The 9,329-nt window shown below is 42.1% G+C and overlaps 1 long non-coding RNA gene and 1 pseudogene across 2 annotated transcripts; one reads left to right on the top strand and one right to left on the bottom strand.

Annotated features, from left to right (window-relative positions):
• Positions 1-347: 347 nt before the first annotated feature.
• Positions 348-9,126, top strand: LOC148804093 (uncharacterized). The gene is made up of 2 exons (XR_016080532.1): positions 348-1,528; positions 7,620-9,126. It is a non-coding gene; the product is annotated as an uncharacterized LOC148804093 (long non-coding RNA).
• Positions 1,524-7,538, bottom strand: LOC104612393 (putative calcium-transporting ATPase 13, plasma membrane-type pseudogene; annotated as a pseudogene). The gene has a single exon (XR_016080531.1). The product of XR_016080531.1 is annotated as a putative calcium-transporting ATPase 13, plasma membrane-type pseudogene (transcript).
• Positions 9,127-9,329: the final 203 nt, after the last annotated feature.

Raw genomic sequence — 9,329 nt, 5'->3', positions numbered from 1 at the left:
CCGACTTAATGACTTCAGCACCACCTTAGCAGATTGAACTGCGAACGGGTCTGGCAAGACGTCAAGTGGGAATGAGAGGGGACTTGCTTTTGTCGACTTGACCTGAGTTCAGCTAGTGGCCTACCTAACGCGTTGGGGTGACCTCCTCCTTAAGCAAGCTATCGTCTCCGACTTCCCCGAGATCGTGACGCCACGCCGAAAGAGTTAGTTATCACCCCGCCCACTTTGAAAACAACTAGTTAAGCACTACTCGTTTACGTAGAATCCACTTCCAGGCATGAAACCATCTCCTAACCAGACGGGCTGAAGATCTGGGACATGCTTCATGAGCCACATGGTAGCTTGCCTATATAAAGGTGTCTCCTTTCTCATAAAAGGTTTACACCATTTAGCATTTATAACTTTCTAGTTCTCTTGCTTTTTGGCTCTCTCAAAACTTTTTGCTGACTTAAGCATCGAAGTATCCATCCTGAGTCAAACAACTCAAACAATCTGATATCTCTCTTTTGCAGCTCAGCTATACAACCTACTTAGTCCGACGTTCGAGCTGTCCGCCAACAGGAAGCACTAGATTGTGCACCATCAGTACAGGCAGAAGTCTCTTAAATGGACATATTTACAAGATAAAATCAGATGATGTATAGCGGACTTCTGCTTTCATAACTCATTGTTTTGATTTCTGGGCTATCTGTTTCTTTAAAATGTACTGACTTGCTTGAATATGTGAGAGAACAGATGAGATGAAAGGAACGGGGATCCGATGTATCTGCCGGAACGGTCGTCGGTGTCGGCACCAAATTTCTTGTTAAGCTCGGATGGAGGAGGAAGAGGATGTGCAGGGTTCAGGGCAGGTCGAGAGGAACATGATAGGGGGAAAACATTTTTATTTTGGAGTTTTGGAGTTTTGGAGTAGATGCTCCGCACGAGTTCGAGGGGGATGCGTGTCTGCGGCGACTCTCTACTTTGTGGGTCGTTGTTTTTGGGGCGCCAGGCCGTGGGGCGCAGATTCGAACTCGGCCGTTCCATGATCCAGGGCCCGGCTTAAAGGTTCTTACCAGTTGCCACACGGCCCACACCCACACGTCTGCGGGACCCATTTAGACACTGTCCCACAGTGGTCAGTGGGACAGCGGGACCTATCCCCTTCTGGGCCCCAATTCCACGGTTCCAAGCTGAAGTACAAATGTTAATTCTTCCGGTTGTCCTTGTACTCTGCACAGGTTCTCTTTCTTTTATTCTTTTCCTTCATTTTTTTTTTGTTTTTACATTTCGTTGGTACAACTCCACTGATATTTCATCTTTTAAAAAATGAAACCCTAAGTTAGAGGAAGTGTGCTATTGTATGAAGGGTACTGGTCCTCCATCGTTTCTGGATCCTCAAGAAACAAAGTGCGTGGGACCAGGTTAACACAAGAAGGGTAACCAATCGCTTCCAATTTTCATTGTCATGGTTTCCCCCAACAAGACGTATAGTATCGATAGATAGGGATCGATGTTTTCTGTCTACCACGTTGGTGGGTCCATCCAGGTGATCTCTGCATTTTCCCTTTCATGTTATTAACTATTGTGTGCGATCTTGGTTTGGTTTTGTTGCTTGTTAGTTATTCCATGAATTTTTCCTGGGTTTAACTGTTGTTGGATCATATTCCTGAATTCCTGTGTTCCTAAATGGTAATCACATGGAGACCTAGTGGGTCCATCAAAGGCTTATCTATGTTTTTCAAGGTTAATTTGCTGCTGATTGTGCCGGTGGATTTAACTTGGATGGTTTCAACTGGCTCCTGATGTTAGCTATATGATAAATTTTAGGGTTTCATGTATGATTATCATCATCTTGGAATCTAGAAAAGTCAGCTTTAAGTTTTGTTATGTTAGTTATACAGCTTGTCTTTAATTGAAGACAACTTTTGTGTTATTTCATCTGAAGAAGCTTACCACAAAGACCAACTAATTGGGAAGGTTAAAAAAGTTAGAACAAATATAGTTTACTGTATATTCTTGTTAGTATGCGTTTTTTTTTACTTCTTTTTAACTGATTATAGTTGAAGAATCCAACTAATTTGATAGGATAAAGAATTTGATAACTGAGATTGATGTGTGGTATCAATATGTGTGTCCTTCGTCTTTATTGCTGTAGTGGGTTTCTTTCCCTCCACTTTCTGTTTTCCTCTTAATTTTCTATCAATCCAAATATAGCCTTAAGTAAGACCACCTAACTATGAAGCAAAAAAAAAAAGTAAGACCACTAACTGTGGGTGACAATATGTATGATGAATCATCTAATACACCTGGTTTCCTGTTGAAAATTATATATTTCAATGAAAGTAAGGCATTGCTTGGTATTTCAACTTATTCAACTTATACCCAACTAATTGAAAGAAGGCACTTTGAGAAAATAAAGTTTTTATTGTAATTCTCACTTTCTTGTTCATAACTGTTCTAGACAGGAAAATGCAAAATTGTCAAAATTTACCTCAACCTGGTAGTCCTGTTTATCCATTTGGTTAACCAAGCTGTCATCAGGCCAGATTATCAAGTTCTGTTGCTCTAGGTGAGCAAGATTACAAATCAATATAGGCCCCATTTTAGAATCTGAACCTTTGATAAGTGGTTAAATACCATATAATTACCGACAAACTTTCTCCTTTAGTTAAAAGTGTCCATCTCTTTGGTCACATAAAGTCCTTGTCCACTTACGGTACTGTATGAAGATTACTTGTGAACTTTATGTTTTTGAATTCAAAAGGTGGTTTGGTTATTATTCTTAGCTTGGGGAACACTTATATGGGACACTTAGCTTTATCTAATGTTCACAGTTTTTCCATACATGAGATTAATGACTATTTAAACACATTATGATGTTTTTTGATTAAATCACCTATTCTATGGGGTTATGATGATCAGAGCCTAGATAATTGTTTTGGTTTTCTTTTGAGCTTTTATTCTTTGTAACTTGAAAGACTGAATAGTGTACTTCCAGTTTAATTATGATGTTTTTTGATTAAATCACCTATTCTATGGGGTTATGATGATCAGAGCCTAGATAATTGTTTCGGTTTTCTTTTGAGCTTTTATTCTTTGTAACTTGAAAGACTGAATAGTGTACTTCCAGTTTATTTATTCAGGTTTCAGATAATTGGCGTAGATACTGGATGAGATTTCTTAATGGTGTTGGTTGCAACATTACAAAATTACGTGTGCACCAGTTACACCATATTTACACTTGGAAGGAAGGGGGGGGGACACAAGAAAAACCATTAAACAAAGAAAACATGGGTAAATCAAATCTGAATGGTAGTTTATTATATCAGTAATACCTACATGAACATAACTGAGTGAAGGAAAACCCAAGAGTTATATAAAACAAAACAGGGACTTTGCAAAAAGTAATATAGACATGAATGAAATCTGAGGCAATAAATTTCTAAGAAGACTTAGAAGTTGATTGTGGTCCTTATTTCAAGATGGCCAAGCATTACCATCTAAGAAGGCTGAGAAGTGGTTTATCAGAAACTGGTATGAACTTGACAAGGAATGCGATTGGCCAAGATAAAGCTGCAATCCCAATACAAACAAGCCACTGCCCTACATTTAGCTGCTCAGTGTTGGCAAACCTCTTCAGGAACTCAACCATCAGCACTTGAAGAATCACTGTCATCCCAACAATCCCTAGAAACAACCGGCTTCTATGTATTTCCTCAAATATATTCTTCTTCTCCAGTCTCCTTGCATTGAATTCATTAAAAACTTGGCAGAATACAAAGGTATTAAAGATTAGGGTGTCCTTGATTTTCTCATTTATGTTAAAGATAGACTTTCCCTTGAATTCTAGGGTCAGTAAGATGATCACCTGATATAGAGCTTGAGTAGTGAGGTTCCTCCACATGATATTGGTAATAAGCGGCTCTGTTCGACCCACTGGTGGCTTTTCCATGAGCTCTTTGGTGGGTTGTTCGGTGGCTAGTGCCAATGCTCCCAAAGTGTCCATGATCAGGTTCACCCACAACATTTGGACTGCTGTTAATGGGACTTCACCAGAAGAAATTGCTGCCATGAAATTAATCACAAGGGCAGCGATATTTACAGTGAGCTGGAACTGGATGAACTTTTGAATGTTGTTGTAAACACACCTTCCCCACCTCAAGACTGTGGCTACAGAAGCAAAGTTATCATCTAAGATGACAATGTCTGAACTCTCTTTTGCCACTTCAGTTCCTTGAATCCCCATAGAGAGCCCAATGTCTGCTTCTCTGAGAGCTGGTGCATCATTTGTTCCATCACCAGTCACTGCAACAACATGACCTTTTTGCTTTAAGCTCTGCACCATTAGAAGCTTGTCTAAGGGGGAGGACCTTGCCATCACCTTGATTTTGTCAATCTTCTCCATCCTTTCTTCTGCTGAGTAACTCCGGAACTCTACACCTTCTACAACTGCTTCATTGTTCACTTCTTCATCAGGTTCAAGTATCCCACATTCGATGGCAATAGCTCTTGCAGTGAAAATATTGTCTCCAGTGACCATCTTGATGTTCACTCCAGCATCTCTGCAAGCTTTTACAGCTGTTTTCACCTCTGGTCGACAAGGGTCCTTTAAGCCCACTAGGCCCAACAAAGTGAGGCTGTCTTCTTGGAGTCTGTGATAACCCAATCCACCTTCAATTTCTACTTCTGGCATTGATTTATGGGCAAAAGCAATGCATCGGAGAGTTTTAGCTGCCATACCTTCAATAATTTGCTTGAATTTAATCCTTTTGCTTTCATCCATGGTTTTTATGGTCCCATTTCTTTCATAATAATTTGAACACATTGCCAGTATCATCTCAGCTGCTCCCTTCCAATGTGTGTCAATTGTCCTCTTGGTCATTGTCTTTATTAAAACTCCACTTCTTTTCTTCTCTGAATTAAAGGCTTCTACATGAAGGACTGTGCAACACTGCTTCACTTCATCCATATCCATACCCAACTCTGAAACAGCCCAAGAGAGAATAGCCTTTTCAGTGGGACTGCCGGAAACCTCAGGTTCCATTCCTGGAGCAGGTCTATAAACACTACCAGTTGTGTTTAGACTAACTCCTTGTCCCAGCAAATCAACAAGGTTTGGGGCTATAACAAAAGAGGCATGATTGTCCTTTGCTCCTTCACCAACCCAAAACTCATTGACCTTCATTTGGTTCAAGGTGAGGGTGCCAGTTTTGTCTGTGCAGATGGTTGTTGCGGAACCCATAGTCTCACAGGCAGCTAGCTTCCGAACCATTGCATTGTCAGCCATCATTTTTTTCATAGAATATGCTAGGCTGAGTGTGACAGCAAGTGGTAAACCTTCTGGTATTGCCACAACCACAATCGTGACTGCAGCAGAGATAATACTGACCAATGCATTCATCAGATCATTGAATTTGGTGTTGTGGCCTTTGTATTTACTGATTCCATCCTCCTCTTCTATGTGTCCAGTGAAGTAACGAATCAGCATCACCACAAGAACTAGGAGTGCGATGGCCAGACCAACCTTCCCTATGTAAGAAGTTAGCATGTTGAGACGAACTTGTAAAGGGGTCTCTTCATCTGAGTCCTGGGTTATGGAACTCATCATCTCACCCCATGTAGTGTTCATGCCCACAGAGGTTACGAGCATGTGAGCAAAACCATCTGTTACTTTTGCTCCAGAGAATAAGAATGGATTTTGACTAGCATCAACATCCACATGGTCGCTTTCCCCGGTCATGCTAGACTCGTCCACTTGTAAGGAGTGGCCGTTTAAGAATAATCCATCTGCTGGAATCTGGTCTCCAATCTTCAGACAAACAACATCTCCCACCACAATATCAAAGATAGAGATCTGTTGCCTCCTCCCATCTCTGATGACGTCCACATTGATGTTGCTGCTCTCGTCTGAAAGTTTCTCAAACTGCCTTGATTGCTTGAAGTTACTCACTGCAGAGACAACTATAACAAGAAAGACGGCAAGCAATATGCTCCCACCATCATACCACCCTTCTTTGAGCCCATGCTGTTGGATACCAAACACAAGTGAGAGGGTTGCACAGGCACAAAGTATGAGAATGGTGGTATCTTTGAATCCTTCTAGCACAAAGTGAAAGAACCCTATTGCAGGGGGGTTCTTATATGTATTGGAACCGAACACATGGCGTCGGAGGTTGAGATCGTCAGCATGGCCACGGATCCCATTCTTGGCATCAGTTTTGAAGGCCGCAACAACTCCTTCAACACCCCCAAACACGCGGAGACTTTCCAAGTTCTTTTCCTTTACCATATCAATGAAGCTTTTGTGATCGAAATTAGAAAAAGGGGCATTGTCACCATCATCCTTGGGATGAATATCAAGTGCAATATAGGATGGGGAACGCAGGATTCCATTAAGGAACTGGTCTTTCTTCTTGGCCAAGACATCATTAACAAGGGAGAAAAAAACTCTAGAAATATAGATGGCCTTGAAAGCCAAACGCCATCTCTGTTGAGATTTTGTGGGGTTGGTAGGCATGGTTAGGAAGAAGGAACCAACATGGACATTATCTTGACTGCAACTGGGATCACTTGGGGTAGCCATGAACGCACTGTTGGTGAAAGCGATGGAAAGGGTTAATACGGAATAGAGGGTCCTAACTCCTAAGGGTTAATATAGGAAGTCTCTGAGAGGATTCCCGCAGTTTGCTCATGGGGATGGCACGTTCTCCCGAGTCGCGGCAACTTCCTGAAGAGTGATACGAAAGATCACCGTGGTTTCCTTTTATCTCCAAACTTCAATCGATTAAGGAAGTCTGGAGATTTATTTAGGAGTAGGTATACGTAAAAATAGGAAATTTATACCATCTTGATAATTTCTTTCTTTCTGTTTTAAGTGGTGACGTGCTTATAACGAATTAGGAATAAGAAAAGAAGGCCCAAATCTTTCTATAACTGATTCTCCTTTCTCCAAGTTAAGTTTAGAATTCCGCGTCTCTTTCAAGGCAAGATTAGTAAATGTATTGCTAGTGTAAAGCATTTGTTAGGTTCTATGATCTATATTATAGCATTCGATCGATTTTCTTTCTGTGATTATATTGGGCATCCAATGACTAATCCAATGCCTATGGGGAGGAACTCTTCAGCTTCGTATTTCATTGGAATCACGAAGTATCTTAATAAAGGGAGCCCACGCGTTCCGAGTGAATGGTTGAGTGAAATTAAAAGCTTCATGACAGATCAGTGATGCTTCAGGTATAGAAACTGACGCTGTTTCTATACCCTTAGAGAAACTGACACCATGTTTTTAGCTTTTTGGTTTCACACCCTTCTTTACGCTTTCTTGGAAATTGGAACTAGGCTTCGTGTGCTCTTGCTGGGCAGTAACACAATTTTCTGAAATTCTATCTATGAATTGAATAAATATCGATGACCCAGATCAATGACAGTTTGTCTTTGGCATCTAATCAAGGTTCAAATATCTAAAAGCTCGAAATATGCTTGAAAATGCATGGATATTAAAAACTCAAGATATGCTAGGATCAAATTAATACAGACCAATATATAGTCTGTATTTGTGAAATTGTGTATACAAAGCCGAAACTATGAAATAACTTGGGCCAATTTTCATTAATTCATTATGTCTTGGTTTACAACAGGAGTCAAATCTGAATTAACAAAGAGAGCAATACCGAATCGAAGAGGGGGAGAAACCGCCTGCAATCTATAATGTAAGAGTATACTAAATAGTAGACTTGGCAATTGGGTTGGGTGGGTCGGATTCAGGTTGGGTCAAGGTACTTTGGGTTGATTTTGGGTCAGGTTGAATTTCGGATGTTAGACCTTAACCCTAAATGTTCGGGTTAGGGTTGACCCATGGGTTAATTCGGGTCATCCCAAAAAATAATTGAAATTTAAAAAATAAAGAAAAATTACATGAAAAATATCAAAATTAAAAGAATTAACCATAAAATTCCAAATATAAAATAAAAAACTTGAACATTTAACAATTTAAAGAGTAAACAATAAAAATTAAAGACTAAATAGAAAAAATTAAAGAGTGAAAACTTCTAACAATGCATAAATAATCTCAATTAGACTTGACAATCGGGTCAGCAGGTTGACCCATGACCCAACCCAACCCAACCCATGTTATGGACACATCGACTGGCTGCGCACTACGGCGTAGTCATAGGCAGCAGCACGCACAGCAGGACGCACCGCCCGGTAGCGCGTAGCATGCACCGCCTGGCAGCACGCAGCACGCACAGCAGTAGGCACCGCTCTGCAGAGCCGCACAGCAGCACGCATCGCCCGCCAGCACGCAACACGCACCACTTGGCAACACGCAACACGCACTGCCCGGCAGTGCGTAGCACGCACCGCACGGCAACAGCACGCACCACACGGCAGCAGCACTGTGAGACGCGCACACCGCCGACAGCAGCAGTAGAGCGGGGCCCACAAGACAGCTCATCAGGGTGGGTCCACACTTATCTTACCACATTAGCTCCGCTCGCTAACTCACCGCCAGCTTACCTTATCCTTTATCCTCATCTTATCTTCCTAGTAGGAGTTCTGTTCTTACTTATCTAGTTTTGTTCTTATCTAATAGAGATAAGCACAGCAGGCCGCACAGCAGCAGGCACCGCCCGGCAACGCCACGCAGCAGCACGCACCGCCCGGCAGCGCGCAGCACGCATCGCCTGGCAGCACGTAGCATGCACCGCCCGGCAGCACGCTGCACGCACCGCTCGGCAGCGTGTAACACGCACCGCACGGCAGCAGCACACACCACACGGCAGCAGCATTGTGAGACGCGCGGACCGCCGGCAGCAGCAGTAGAGCGGGGTCCACATGACAGCTCATCAGGGTGGGTCCACACTTATCTTACCTCATCAGCTCCGCTCGCCAACTCATCGCTAGCTTACCTTATCCCTTATCCTCATCTTATCTTATCTTCTTAGTATGAGTTATGTTCTTACTTATTTAGTTCTATTCTTATCTATTAGAGATAAGAACTAAGTGTTGTTAGAAGTCTGTTAGAAGTAGGAGTTTGATTTAAAGTTGGATTTTCCTAGCTTAGTCGAATGTCTCCTCTTGTAATCTCCTATTTAAGGAGCTACGAATTGAAGTAAAGGCATTCAGTTTTTCCAGTCAAGAAAAGAGTGAGAGTTCGGATGGTCTCTTGGACAAATCACCTATTTGGAGAGTTCGGGTGGTTTCTTGGACAAATCACCCATTCGTTTCTACAATAGGGTCTACACGCAAGGGAAGGCGCAAGGAAAAGCAGGGCTTTCTCCTCGTGGACCGACCCGTGACGAGATCCTACGCGCAGGCCCATAATAAACCAACCTAGTTTTTTTGGG

This window comes from Nelumbo nucifera, chromosome 1 (genome assembly GCF_055504915.1).
Source record: "Nelumbo nucifera cultivar China Antique chromosome 1, China Antique-T2T, whole genome shotgun sequence".
Taxonomy (NCBI): domain Eukaryota; kingdom Viridiplantae; phylum Streptophyta; class Magnoliopsida; order Proteales; family Nelumbonaceae; genus Nelumbo; species Nelumbo nucifera.
Note: the sequence above shows the minus strand (reverse complement) of the source record. Positions and strands in the feature narration are given on the sequence as shown.